The following is a 14,838-nucleotide window of genomic DNA, read 5'->3' on the forward strand; positions in this document are numbered from 1 at the left end:
TTCACAGCAGTAAAACCCTAATTAAGGCAGAGTATACAAACTAGTGGGGCTAGTAAGAATAACCTCGATCTGCCAGCCTCTGCAAGTTTCTATGTGTATGATTTCTTAATTAGATTGTAGAGAATATTTGATTATGATAGAACAGTTTCTGGCAGAGAATCCTCAGCTGTTCCACTCAAAAGGCCTCTCTCTTTCTTTTTCTTTTAAGTACATATTGATTAGAGTCCGAATAACCTCAACTCTATTCTTAGGACTGCACCTTAATTACAATGGATTCTCAGTAAAACCTGATGTTTCAGCCTCTCCATACTCTTACCCCTTCCCCCGTGTCTATTATTCAGAACAGAATTATGCATCAGAATGACTTCCTTTTAAAAACATGATTCGCAAGCAAGATATTAATAATGTTGTAGTCATAACAATTGTTTCAACCTTAGTAATACAAAGGTGAATTTTTAGATTGAATTCAATGCTTACTTTTAAAAATACATTTTATAATATTCATTGTTACATTCTAATATGAGAACAACAGCAATAGTAACAACAATGATGATGATGATAGTAACCACCATTAAGCATTTACTATGTGCTCCACACTGTAGAAACAGTAATGTGTATTATTTCATTTAATAGAATAACCACACATACTATTATTATTCCTACTTTGCAAGATTTGGATTCTGGGAGTGAAAGAATTTTACCCAGCTTCACAAAGTTAATGGAAAGAGTCTAGAACCTCTCTGTCTCTGGAGGCTGAGGTTTTAATTATTAACATAAACTAAGTCTCTTAGTGAAAAACAGGAAGATGATTTGAGAGCAATAGGAAGGGCCTAGAAGTAGAGCAACTATGTATTCTGATGAGTTCTTTGTGTGTGTATGTGTGTATGTCTGTGGGGGGGATCCCAAGGCTTTTATTTTGCATGTAAACCATGGGGAGTTCTTGCCTGTGGCCACCCTAGAGATTACACTGGAGTTCTGAGGGATCCAGACACTAGCTGGGAAGTCAGGTGACAGAAACAATCATTCAGAACAATCAGATGATTAGAAATCTGGGGTCTCCAGCAGGGCTCCAGGTGGTCAGGCATAGCTCTGGCCGTCTAATGAAGCAGTGATATGGGAAAGGCAACCACTGGGTTGGCCTTGAGCTGCTTGGATGACATCAGGGACAGGGAAGACTTAATCATCAGGGACAGGGATCTCAAGTTCACGTTTTACTTGGTGTAAAGGACCTCCAAACAAACTTGGCTTTGTTACCCAGCTCTTCCTCAATTTTAAGGATTTGATTGTACTTGACCAAGGACTCAAGATTGGCAAGGGGCATTGTACTTTATCTGCCCAGTGCAGAGCCCCAGCACTAGGATAGGAATGAAAGAATCCTCAGTCTCCCAAGATCCATGGGACACCATGACATCCCAGACATTGGAGTGGGCAAACTTACATGGCTTCATAGACTCGGTCACAGAACAGATATGGCTCACTTTAAGAAAGAGGCAGTTGTAGGACTTATTGCCCACAGCCTTGGCACTCCATTTAGGATTGGTTGCTGTGAGGTCATCCCCTATCACCTGGATGCCTAACTAGCTGTGAACTTCCTCGAAGTTTTCTAGCCCTTCTGGTCAAGAAGGTTTTCAATGAACACTACTGGATACTCCTGGATGAAGGACTTGTACAGATCAGCCATCTGATTGAGTGTGATGTACCTGCTGAAGTCATTCAGAGACCTGAAGTCCAGATCATACTTGTAGAACTCAGAGGCAGCCACCTCCATGCTGATAACTACTGGTCAGTATAGCAGGCCTTTGCAAAAGTAGTCTTCAGCAGTTCCAGGGCTTCTTAGTTCTCCAGGATGTTAGGTGCAAATTCACCTCATCACTCACACTGGTGGCATCCTTCCCATACTCCTCTTTGATGATGCTCATCAGGTTATAGTAAACCTGTGCTCCAATGCACATGGCATCCCGGAAACAGGACGCTCCCATAGGCAGGATCATGACCTCTTCCATTGCCAGGTTATTGCAGCCATGAGAACCACTTTTGATCACATTGAAAGTTGGGATGGGCAGGATGACTTCAGGGGTGCCAGCCAAGTCAGTAATGTGATGGTAAAGGGGTGCCCTTGTTTCCATGGCACCAGCTTTGCAGACTGCCAGGGGCACTCCCAGGATGGCATTTGCACCAAATTTAGATTTATTCTCAGTACCATTCATCTTTATCATCAGTTTGTCAATCTTCTCTTGCTCCACAACATTCAGTTTCTTGCTAACCAGAGTAGGTGCAACAGTGTTATTGATGTGTTCAACAGTCTGTGAGACACCCTTCCCCATGAAGCGGGTCTTATCATTGTCACGGAGTTTGAGAGCTACGTAGATGCCAGTGGAGGCATAGCTGGGCACCAGAGCTTGGAAGAGACCTTTTGTAATGTAGAGATTCACCTCAATAGTGGGATTCCCATGAGAGTCAAAGATCTCTGTGGCATGGATCTTGAAAATAGACGTGGTGAACTTCTGGCTGTCTGATCACTGTGAAAGAAGAGGGTTCTGCAGACACCAAAGAGAGTCTTATCCTGATGTTTTTAATGAATTAAATAAATTTGATTAGGATGCCAGCGAACAAGACAACAGGAAATAGACCCCACTGACACCACCACCAAGCATCAGTACTTCATTAATGTCTCTTCTTAGATCTCAAAAGAAAATCCATACAAACATACTCTCATAAGGTCTCCTAAGTATCATAATCAAACCAAGACATAGCAAGCAGATAATACTTAAATGTCTGGCTTCAGGCCATACATATAATAAAAGGAGAGACTATTTTCAAATCTCTGTCTCCATGAGCAAAATATAAAATGTTTTGTTACACATGAAGAATTCTTTAAGAATTTTAAGTATCTTGATTAAAAATTACAATTATTTGGTTAAATAATTGAAACTATTGCTAGAGAGACTGAGGAATATTACAGAGATCAAACTGTATTATGTGCAATTCCTCAAAATACTGTTATGTTAATTGTTTTTTCATAATGCATACATTGATATGCTACATGTTGATTTGTCTCAATTCTTACTCTTTATTGATCTTTAAATTATTCTCTAATGCTGATAATTTCATGAAATATACAAATAAATACAATATCTACTCTTTCTTACTCCTCCAACTCTACCTATAATCTCCACAAATATCCATCTCTCTGAAATTCAACCATCTTATTTTTTAATTTTTATTATTCTTTTAATTTTTGATATTATAATTACATCAGTTTTCCCTTCTCTTATGCCAAACTTTCCCATATAACACTCTGCTCTTTCAAGTTTATGGCCTATTTTAATTAATTTTGTTGCTTGTTTGTATATTTTCAGGGCTGACCATTTTCTATCTGAAAACGAAGTGGTATACTCTTTTCCCTGAGCAAGATTCCTCATACTCTTAACAGTCTTCAGTTGCCTGTAGTTCCTTGTGTAGGATTGAGGCATTATGGGTTTTCCCCAATCCATTCTTGGCATATCTATATTGTTGTTCAGCTTAAGTTTAGGGAATAACACTGGTTAGATTTTATGTGTATAGATTCTGACATGACTTGAAGACACAGCAAACTCCCTGACTATTCTCTCTCTCTCTCTCTCTCTCTCTCTCTCTCTCTCTCTCTCTCTCTCTCCCTCCCCACCCCCAACAATGCTCCTGGAGTCTTAGGTACAGGCATTGTTTTGTAAATGTATTCATTGGAACTGGGCTCCACAAATCTGAATTTCCATTGGTTGTGGTGTTCTGTAATGAGCTCCTTCTGTTGCAGAGAGAAATTTCCCTGCTGAGGAGTGAGGACTGTACTTACCTGTGCGAATAAGGATAAACATTTAGAGATTATGCTGGTAAAGTAAAGTTGTAGTTATAGGTTCTCCTACAAAATCCATGGCTTCTCTAGCCCTGGCTCTCTACCATTTTTTATCACCCTTTTATGCCTATCAATAACCACAGACCCCTTTCTAATGTGCATGCCTTTACACTTTGTTTTATGATCCACTGAGCTATCCAAATGTATCTGTGTGGCTAGGAATATGGAACTATCTAGTTGATCCTGGTGGTCCCACCCGTGGATGAATACCTGAATGCAACTATAGATAATTATTTTATATGTATAGTTTGGAAAGGAAAGGATCCAATAAATCTCTTTCCCATCCTTGTCTGACTATTGATAAGTCCTATCTTATGCAGGAAACTATAGCTGCTTTGAATTCATGTTTGCCATGACTGTTTTGTACCCTCCAGGCCTTCCCCCGTCTGTCTACTCTCATACTCCTTTTGCCTACTCTCCCATAATAATTATTAAGTCTCAGAGGCCAGGCACTTAACTGTCTGTGACACTCAGCACCTTGAAGATTTATTGCATTCTCTGTCATTCACTATAAAAAGAAACTTCTCTGATTAAGGCTGAAAGTAATATCTGTCTATAGGCATATATATAATGTTTATTATATTTATTATATGCCTATATATTTATACATCTTATACAATATACACACACACACATACACACACACACACACATATATATGCTTAGAAGATTACTTGATGCCATATCAAATAAGATAAACAACAATAGTAATTTCCTCCCTGGAGACTACAGATTCCTTGGTCATAGATCTTTGACTAGGTTTACAGTAACAGACATGAAATATCTTTTATGTATTAGCTCTCCAAACAAATAAAAGAGAGGTTGGTTGCCCTCCAAACAACTATTGCACTATTGTAGTGATGAGCATATCTCTTCTGGTGGTCTGATGTTGTAGTTCAGAGTTCAACAATGGGATAAAACTATGTATTTTCTCACCCCGCCTTTCATACTGCTTTCTGGCACTATAAATACTAACCACCAGGGAGGATTCCAGCTCAATTTCATCATTATTTCCTTATAGCTTTCAATCATAGTATGTGGTATCTTCACCAATATGTCTTTATCGTGTAGTTCTGATGGACAACAGAGAAATGTTAAGAGGCTGCATCTTTGCAGGGATCACTGGATCATTTCTTAACAAACACTTGTAAGTGGGTAATCCATATATAACACTAGGTTTTTTGTTTAATAACCCTGGGATTCTAGGAGTAGCATTATCTAGTCAAGTAGAGTATCTTCACTTATTTTATTTTAACGTTTTTAGCTTATATTTTTAAATTGACATCCAAAATAGCAGGTTTCCATGTGACTTTTTCATATACCCTTCATTTTGATTAAATCTCTTACCCTGTTCTCTTTCTTTCCTATCCCTCCATCTCTGTTAAACATTTTCTCCTCCGTTATTGCCCCTCTGAATGTCCTGCCTTCTATTTTCTACTAAACTTCTTTCAGTATGACATCACTCTGATGGCTACTTTAAAATTTATTTATGAAGCTCTTATAGGTGGTTCAAGTTAAATACAAAGATCTAAATATTCAAGGCTACAGTTTACATGTGAGAGAGGGGATAAGATATTTGTCTTTCTTTATCTGGTTTATAATTATCACTCAGCATAATTTTTCCTATTTATATCAACCTATCTTCAAAATGTATTTTTATTTAAAGCTTAACAACATTCCACTTGAAATATATCACATTTTCACTATCCACCCATGGACAATAATATTAAATTTTTAAATCACATTGTTGAGATAACTATGATAGTTTTTACATTGTTTCCTTGAGAAGCATCATTTTTTGGATGTTTTATTTATTTACATTTCAGATGTCATCACCTTTTCCCATTTCCTCTCCCTAGAAACTCCTAGCCCATCCCCCCCCTCCTTTTTGCTTTTACGCCATTTGAATTACATGCAAGTATTAAGGTCAATTGTAGGTTGAGTGACTAGCAATATAATAGATTCAAATAGTCAAGGAACAAGCAATACAATAAACACAAATAGTAAAGAAAAAGCAAGGTGTTAAACCCAATTATGTGAACACTCCCGTGATCACTGTTTCTAAGGGATTATCAGGATGACCAAAATATCTGAGCCAACTTCCCTGTCCTAGCCCAAAGTCATTTTCATGTCTGAAGCCTACTTCCTTGTTCTAGCCTAATGTTTAGATTCTTGCCTGAAATTACTTCTTAGTTCTAGCATAAGATTTAGATTCTTGCCTGAAATTACTTTTTTGTTCTAGCCTAATGTCACATTCCTGCCTGAAGCCTACTTCCTTATCCTTGGCCAATGTCATATTCCTGCCAAGCAGCCCATTTCCTTGTCCTTGGCCCAAGTCAGATTCTGGCCAATACAGGCTCAGTCTTGTTAATAAAATAAAATTGGGGAGAGGTGGAGAAGCATCTTTTAAAGCACCAGTTTGACAGTTGTTACATTCAGCAAGAAACTGTACATGTAATGTTCTCTATCTGATAAATAAGGCCAAATACAAAGGTGAATCGCTCACTTCTGCTCATTGAAACCACTCAACAAGCTTGTAAATTTTTCCATTCTTGGTCTTGATTTGGGACCCAAGATTTACTGTTTCTTGATTTTATCATTTTATATGAATGGTTTTCTGAGTACGTGAAGAAAATATGAATCTTGAGGATGATATAAAGCATACATCACTTGGCCTAATCTTATGATGTTACCCAGTACTACCCTGGGCATTGTAAAGGATTGACTAGGGAAAAAAATACAAGGAAAACAATACATGCATGTGGATCAAAATTAATAGTATATCATATGTAACATGGTCCTAACAGTCATAGTATGTCATTCAAAGCAATTATATGTAATCCTTCACAGGAGAACAAAGATGAATACACACAGTTCTTCTCAAAGCCTTAAGGGTAAGATATTAATTTCTTCACATTTACCTGTTTATTTCATCCATTAGTCCAATCCTTCATTCATTATACATTAACTATTTGCAAAATTACGTGTGCCATCATAACAATACAGATATATTCTTATTACATCAATTAGATCAGTCCTTTCATTCATTGATTATTATAAAGCAAACATCCACTAAAGTGTTGGGTTGTAGTGTGCACGTGGGTCCTGTTGTTGGGTTGATGTGTGGGTCCTGCCTCTGTCTTGCTAGGGCTTCTCATGGGGACAGAGGCGAGAGAATTTCACTGTATTCATTCCATGCTGGCGCAGGGCAAATATCAGGCTATGTGAAGACTCGAGACTCTGCTCAGGGGTAGCGAACACAATCTGAGGTCCCGCGGGAGCCAGAGGTTTTGGCTTGGGGATTCCCAGGCCAAAGGATGGCCGGGAACCTGCTGGTTCTCTGGCCCTTGGGCCTCGGCCCAGACACTGCTGGAGAAGCCACAGAAGGGCCGAAAATGAAGTGGGGGAATATGGTCTAGACTGGCCAATAGCAGAAGAGGAGATGGGGAGGAATGTACTCCGGCTATGTCCTGCAGGGATGAGAATTCTTGGCTTGGTTGCCTCAGCTCCCTTGGCTATGGTGTTTCCTGTGCTCACTTGGCTTGGGTGCTGGGTTGGTAGTCTCTGTGACTGGGAACGCAGAGAGTTCTTAGATGAAGACCTTCTCCACTGTGTGGGTCCCAAAGAAAAAAAATAGCTCATGGTCTTAAGACATTTATTATCATGGAAGAAAATAGATGAAAACTATACCCCAGTATTTTCAGGATGGGCCTGAGATTAAAAACCTTTTGCAAGGAGGAGGGTCTGCAAAGGAATGCTTAATTGGCTATACCCCTCTGGCCGTTAGGTATCTCAGTGATATGGAGATCTCTGTCTTTAGGCTTTGTGGCTTGTAGTCATGCCCTCTACCTGTGGAAGGGCTGAGGACATTGTCCTACGGTACTGGAAGACCTCACTCTATGGAGGTCTTCAGGCTCATGTCAGGAGCTTGGAGTCTGGGAGCATGGCAAAACGCATGCAGTCCCTTAGGATCACCTGGGGTCTCTAGCGATTTCTAGCCAGTGCTTGACCAGAAACCATGCAGTCCTTTCACAGTCCTACACTAAAGGACATGGATCATCACAATAGTAAGAAAATACGATGTAAAAAGCTATGTAGAAGTAACAGTAGTCTGATCAGAGATGGTTGACACTGAGTCACCATAAATCTTTCAATATTTAAGTCTTGATTAATTTGAATGTATCTTCAAGCCATCAAGTTGGATAGGGTGTTTATCACTATTAGGATAACTCTAATACCTGTTAGTTCACAAAACTGTGACTAAGGCTTGGTGAAAACACTTCCTTCTAGGTTGGCTAACTCAAATCATTCATATTTGAATTGGGAGGACTTCATAACCACTACTCAGACTGGCCTATATGAGCAATCCTTTAGATTTCTAGAAAAATTAAATTTCTGACATGTGTCATAATTTAGACATATTCCACCAAGAAAATGAGTAAATGAAAAATCATATTTGTTTAGAGTAAATTGCATGAACCAGTTCTGTGTGATGTCAGGGAACTGCACAGTGCATCTTAAGGAAATGCCACATACCTGACAGGTTTCAGTATCAGCCCTTTGCTTAGACAGTGTGAATCTGTCCACACTCACTTCTGTAGAAACCACAGTGTAACCTGAGGAAACTTCTGAAAACCCTGACTCCAGACATTATAGCTACTATCAAATATGTTGTCTAGATGTCATTTCTAGTGCTGGGCTTTCCAGTTGAGTGTGACAATCTTGCATTTTCATAGTTTTGTCCACAAAAGATGTTCAACTAACTTAGTGTAACTGGGTATACGTTAATGAACTTGCTAATGAATTATCTATCTAGAATATAACAGCCTCTATGGGTTTACAAAGAGTGGGAGTGAACACAAATCAGATTTGAATAATGTACACAAGAAGGTTCAAATGGCTTGTAGCCTATATTACATTTTTTGGCATCGCTCCTAGCTCACTTAACTATGCTGTCTACTCTTCTTTCTATGCTTACCCACAATCTACCTTTTGGCCCTTTACTATGCCTATAATTTTCCCCAATGTCTATTAACTTTCCCATGTATATTTTGCACTGCATATTGTTCCTGTGTAAACTTATCTCTACTCATTTCTCTGCTTTCTCACCTTTTGTCTAAAGTTAGGATAGTTCTCATGTGTATACATACATCTTTCCAATTTATCTTTTTATTAATCATTGTATTCATTTAAATTTCAAATGATATACCCCTTCCCAGTTACTCCTCCACAAAACCCCCATCTCAAGTCTCCTCTCCCCTTTGCTTCTATGAGGGTGCTCACCTACTCACTCATCCACTTGTCCCTGGTGCTCTAGCATTCCTCTATGCTGGGGCATCCAACCTCCACGGAACCAAGGGTCTCCCTTCTCATTCTTGTTAGATAAGGACATCCTCTGCTACATACATATCTGGAGCCATGGATCCCCTCATGTACATTCTTTGGTTGGTAGTTTAGTCTCTGGGATCTCTGAGTGGTCTGGTTAGTTGATATTGTTCTTCTTATGGGGTTGCAATCCCCTTCAGTTCCTTCAGTCCTTAGGATTCTGTCTCTTAGAGATTTTCTTTGATGCTCCTAACCCATCTTCTTTTACAGCCCACTTTGGTACTCTTATTTTGATATATATCTTTGTAGAAAACATGTCTATATAGAGCTTCACATAAAACAAGAAGATATGGTGAAGGAATACAGAATTCCATTCCTCAGAATTGATACAGATACTGCAAACATTAACTTACATCAAGCGTAGTTACCCACATTTGGACTCAAAAGACTGACCATCCCAATAGTCAGTTAAGGAAGGGACCTTATGGTATATATATATATATATATATATATATATATATATATATATATATATATAATGTTTGATGACTGGAAGTCCTGGAAGTCTAGTTCAAGTTACCACCTTAGGATTCCACATTTTTTGAGGGACTCTTCCTTATGGATGACATCTGTGTCATAACACGGCAGAAAGGGGAAAGGGCAAAACTTCTTCAAAATTTATAATAAGAGCACTAACCTAATTTCTGAGAAAGGAACCACCCTGACTTAGTCAATTACTAAAGAACATTTCCTAAGAATCATTTATAATATCATCCTAGGCATTAAATGTTGCAACATCTGAAGTCACAGAAAGGAGAGACATTGGTATTCTGGTTATAGCACTTCCAATGTTCTAGGCATCATTCAGGTGCTTAAATTAGCAAAATGAAATTGTGTATTCAGTAAGCTTCAATGAAATAATGGAGCATGGGGGAAATCTGAAAAGAAAGGGGACATACAGGCATGTAAGTGTCTTGTTCTGTTCAGGTGAAAGATGGAGAAACTAATAAGTTACTCAAGACAGATGACAGAAAAACTTTTATTTTTCATTTTCTATTGAAAATAGCTTTTCATATAATATATTACAGTTATGATTTCCCTACCCCAGCTACTCCCAGATCCTAATGTCTTTACTACTCACCCAAACTTACACCCTTTATTTCTTTCTCATTAAAATATAAATAAGCATCTAAATCATAATAATATTGTTGATAATGATGATATAAATAAAAATAACAGTAGAAAAAGGCTAATGAAAATGCTCAAGAATTTTTTTCTTTGAATGGGTGTTTTGTTTGCATGTGTATCTATGTATCATGTATGTGTCTGGTGTTCACAGAGATCAGAAGAAGTCAACTTCTCTGGACCTGGAGTTACAGATGATGATGAACCCAATGGTACTTGGAAATGAAATAGAGTCTTTTCAATGAGCAACAAGTGCTCTTAACCACGTAACTTCTCTCCAGCCCAGATGAAATAATTCTTGTCACAGAGCACCTAATACACAATATTGTGCAGATTTATCTTAACAACTAATATAGGAGCAGAATTCCAGGTAGAATTTGATATTCAATACATAATCATTCTTAGATAAATAATCCAAATATGTGATCAAAAGTATTCTTTCACTAACATTATGCATTTTTGGAAGAATGAAGAGACACATTGCACTGAATGAGAAAGAAGTCAGTGGTAAAGCTGACACTGTGAAGCTCCAGTGTTCTCCCTTCTACTGCCAACCTTCCTGTTATCTGCTGATCCTCAGCTCCTCTTATGAAACTTTGTCCTCTTCTTGAGTGTACTAAGTTTTCTGGTTTATCTATTTTTCTCGTTGGGTCTTCCACTTTGGCCTGCTATCAAGTTCATCCTGCAAATGTTTATTTTTATAAATGTTGCATATCCAAGGCAGGAGATAGGGACTAGGGCGAGCCAGACTCATTTACCAGAGCACTTTGGCACTGTGCTCTCGAAGTCATTTCCGCAGGAGGCTGCCCTGGACGGAGTGCACTTACTCCCAGCCCTCTCATTCCCACTTCCAAGCAGAAATCTTTGCAGTTACAGTTAGAAGCCCTAAGGAGTTCTGAGCCAAAGCCTCCTTTCCTGAAAAGCTGGTGGTGGCCTTCAACATCCTGCCCTCACCTTAAAAGCAATACATTTATTTATTTGCCATGGAAATAACCAAAACCCCGAATGAATGGGAGAAGTACAGACTCTATTAAACAAAAAATAAATGTTTAATAGGAATCAACTTGTGTAAAGTCTGTCCAAGCTACTGGGGGGGCGGTCACAATGTCCTGGGGGAAGAACTAAGGAGGCACTATCTTTTATAAAGAATGCACCATTGCACTCTTTAGCTTAAACATATAATATCACAAGATCCCAATGAACTAGAACATGATACCACTTTAAAGATTGAGAGAAGAAAGGCACAAATGAGAGATACTGTGTGGGTAGGAGGAATAGAAAGAGAAGAGATATGTTTTCATAACTTATGTGAAGCAGTTGCTGAAGGGCCTCAAGGTCCATTTCATCCTCATTGCCCTTCAATCTAGCTTACACCTCCACCTTCCCACCCAAATGATGGCTAACAAGGTGATCATAGTCTGTCCCATGTTTGAATCTCAGAATTTGTTCAGAATCATCATGCTTTATCTGTGGATTTCCAGGTTGTACTTTGAAATTTCTCTTCATTCAAGATACCATACAGGCCAGTGGTGTGTCTGAGCCCTGGTGCTTCTGGTCCTGAGGTTGTGTTGCTGCGCTACTTCAAAGCTCATCCTTGGATAGGTTCTCTACCCCAACTCACTTCCTTGGTGATCCCATTCTCTCTCGTTGCTTCAAAGGCCACCTGCATACCCTTTCTTCCTCATCCCAGGATACTTCTCCAATGTCCAGCTTCATCTCTTCTTGGATGCCTCTTGCTTTGCAGTTTACAAATTAAACTTCTCATATTTTCTTAACATTTTAACCCTCTTTGTGGACCTTCTGATCTCAGCTATCCCTATCTTCATATTTCCTGATATAAAGCTCACCTGTGTCTCATACCTCAGTCATGGCTGACTGGTTTGGGTTGATTTTAGAATATATTCTGCATCCAGCTTCCCTGATAATCTCACTGTCACCAACTTGTTTCAGTTCTTCACTTTTCTCAGCCTTCTTCGTCTGCTTATCTTTAGGTTTGGTCAAATGCAACATGGTCACAACTCACTGGCTAGATTCTTATGATAAACAGATCAGATCATGTTGCTGTTCAGTCCAGAATTGTCCTAGGGCCTCTAAGTTCAGAGAAAATTTGAAAATCTTCAAAAGAACTGAGAAGACTCAATAAATCTGGTCGTGAGTTCACTCCTTGATCTCTTTGTTAATAGTCTATGCTACCTCTTTTCCTCTGCTATGGCCAACACTAGAGCCTTGCAGCCACAAAAGCATCTCTTTCAGCAGGACCTAATTGAGGACAGCCTGAGAGATCAAAGATTCCTGGTGCAAACAATGCCAATCAGGAACTGTCGTTTAGAAGAGATGATTTCTTGGGACCAATGGGGTGTGGGTGGGTATTAAAGAAGCTTGCAGCAATGTTCGGATGAGCGTGCTGCTGTGTTTCTCATCTGCTCCCAGAATCTGTGTAGTTGACTCTGTGCCACCTTATCTCCAACCCCCAGGGGCAGGTAGGAACCAGCAGCAAGTAATGCAGGGCACAGAGAACATCTTCTTTGTTATCTGCCTGAAAATCTCACCTCGTTGATCTAATAGCTGATTTTCCCATTCTCTAGGTCACTGAACAAGAACTGGTGGAACTTTCTCCTTAAGAACCTCATTGTACTTAAACTATAACTCTAGCATTCATTTTCTTTCTTTTCATGTTCTTTATTCTTCTCAATAACACTTACTGACATCATTTACTGTATACATCTGATTTATTTTGCTTATTTTTTCTCTGTCTCTTTACACTAAAAACAAAATCATGGAAGAAAAAACTCTCTGTGCTTTTCCCATTCATATCTATCTACCCATCATCTATCTGACTGTCTATCTATCCACTAAGTTTCTATTGTTTTACTATCATGGAGATTATATAATCATGCATAAATATTAATGGCTGGTTAATTATTGCAACAAATATAGCATTTTCAAGAATTATATACTGTGTATTAGATTTAAAACAAATATTTATCAGTTAAATAATTATGCATTAAATAAATACAAATAGGAGGGAGGAAGAGCTGTTTCATAAAGATTTGGCAGAGCCAAAAAAGTCTTCACAAATAAACAAAAGCATTTGTGTTCTGGGTTCTATGAATGTCAAGTGTCATCTACACATCATCTCACTAAACCTAATGGCACTCTGAGGTAAGTTTTAAGATTACTGTCTCTGACTGATAACTTAGAAAACTGCCATGCCAAAGGCTTTAACTCACTCTCTTAAGATCAACTCAATGATTTAAACAGCCCCAAGGACAGCTGTTTTCTGTCTTGTTCCTAACTATGGAATGTCACTCCACAAATCTTTCTTTAAGAAGGACTTTTCCACTACAAATTAAATGAAGCAGAAAATCAGATAAAGATACGCCAAATAAGCATGTTCATTTGTGTATAAATGTATTTGCTTAATTATTTAGTAATTATTATTATTTTGTAACATTTCAATTATAAGGCATGCCATACCCATAAGAGAATGAAAGTAATGAAACTTTCCCTAGTTTTAGTGAACTCACCAGCTGTTACAGCTAATGTTGTACTAAACCTATATTATCTTTCTTCTTTAGGAGCACAGAGAAGGGAAGAAATTATTTTATTAGGGGCAGGCAATCTTAGGCAAGGAAGTTCTAAGAGGCGTCTGATGTTCACAGTCCTACAGCACGGCTCAAGACCACACGGAGGAAGTCCATTCCAGGAAGAAGAAGCAGCAGGAGCTAAGGATAGAATTAGGGCATGGTAAGATCCATTCAATGGAAAGAGCTTTGCAGGTGTTATAATTAGATGAATGAAGGTTAAGTTCGAACTTTAAGGGCAGTAAGAAACCATGCTGTGGCCTGATTAGATCTGTTTTATTGAAATCATTTTGAGAGCCACCAGGGAGGATGGGTGGTCAGAGATAGTAAAGGGGACAGGATGTTGGGTTAAGCATCTTACAATATCTGGGGAAAAATTATGAAACCAGCTCTTGGGCAAGGGTAGCATGGATAATGTCTCAGTAGACACTGAGAAAATTTACCAGTCCTTCTCAAGTACAGCTATCCATTAAACTGCCTGGGAAATTTCAACACATTCTAATACACAGAATGTAGCTTGGACCAAATAAATTTGTAATTTCGGGAGAAGAACAAAACAGGACAGTTCCTAAAGTTCAATAGGTGATCTCAATGTATAGTCAATTTTGAGAGCTACTGGTTTGTGAGCTAATTAGAGAATTCGCTCATCTGAATGATTAAAGGTTTTATGAAAGGAATAAATTGGACATAGAGAAATTTTTCAGCCCATGTGATTAAGAGACCTGCTATTGTTTCAATGTTTTATTCCAAACTCAGAATTTCTACAATGGGGTTTGTTGAACTGCTTCAGAGAAATGGTGTATTGCTCAGCTAGACACTCTGGTAAGGATTGTCAAGGTTAAACGAGGTAATGCA

At 38.6% G+C, this 14,838-nt stretch overlaps 1 pseudogene; it reads right to left on the reverse strand.

Moving 5' to 3' along the window:
* Nucleotides 1-1,204: 1,204 nt before the first annotated feature.
* On the reverse strand, nt 1,205-2,486 carry LOC114631528 (annotated as a pseudogene).
* Nucleotides 2,487-14,838: the final 12,352 nt, after the last annotated feature.

This window comes from Grammomys surdaster, unplaced genomic scaffold (genome assembly GCF_004785775.1).
Source record: "Grammomys surdaster isolate TR1022 unplaced genomic scaffold, NIH_TR_1.0 363, whole genome shotgun sequence".
Taxonomy (NCBI): Eukaryota; Metazoa; Chordata; class Mammalia; order Rodentia; family Muridae; genus Grammomys; species Grammomys surdaster.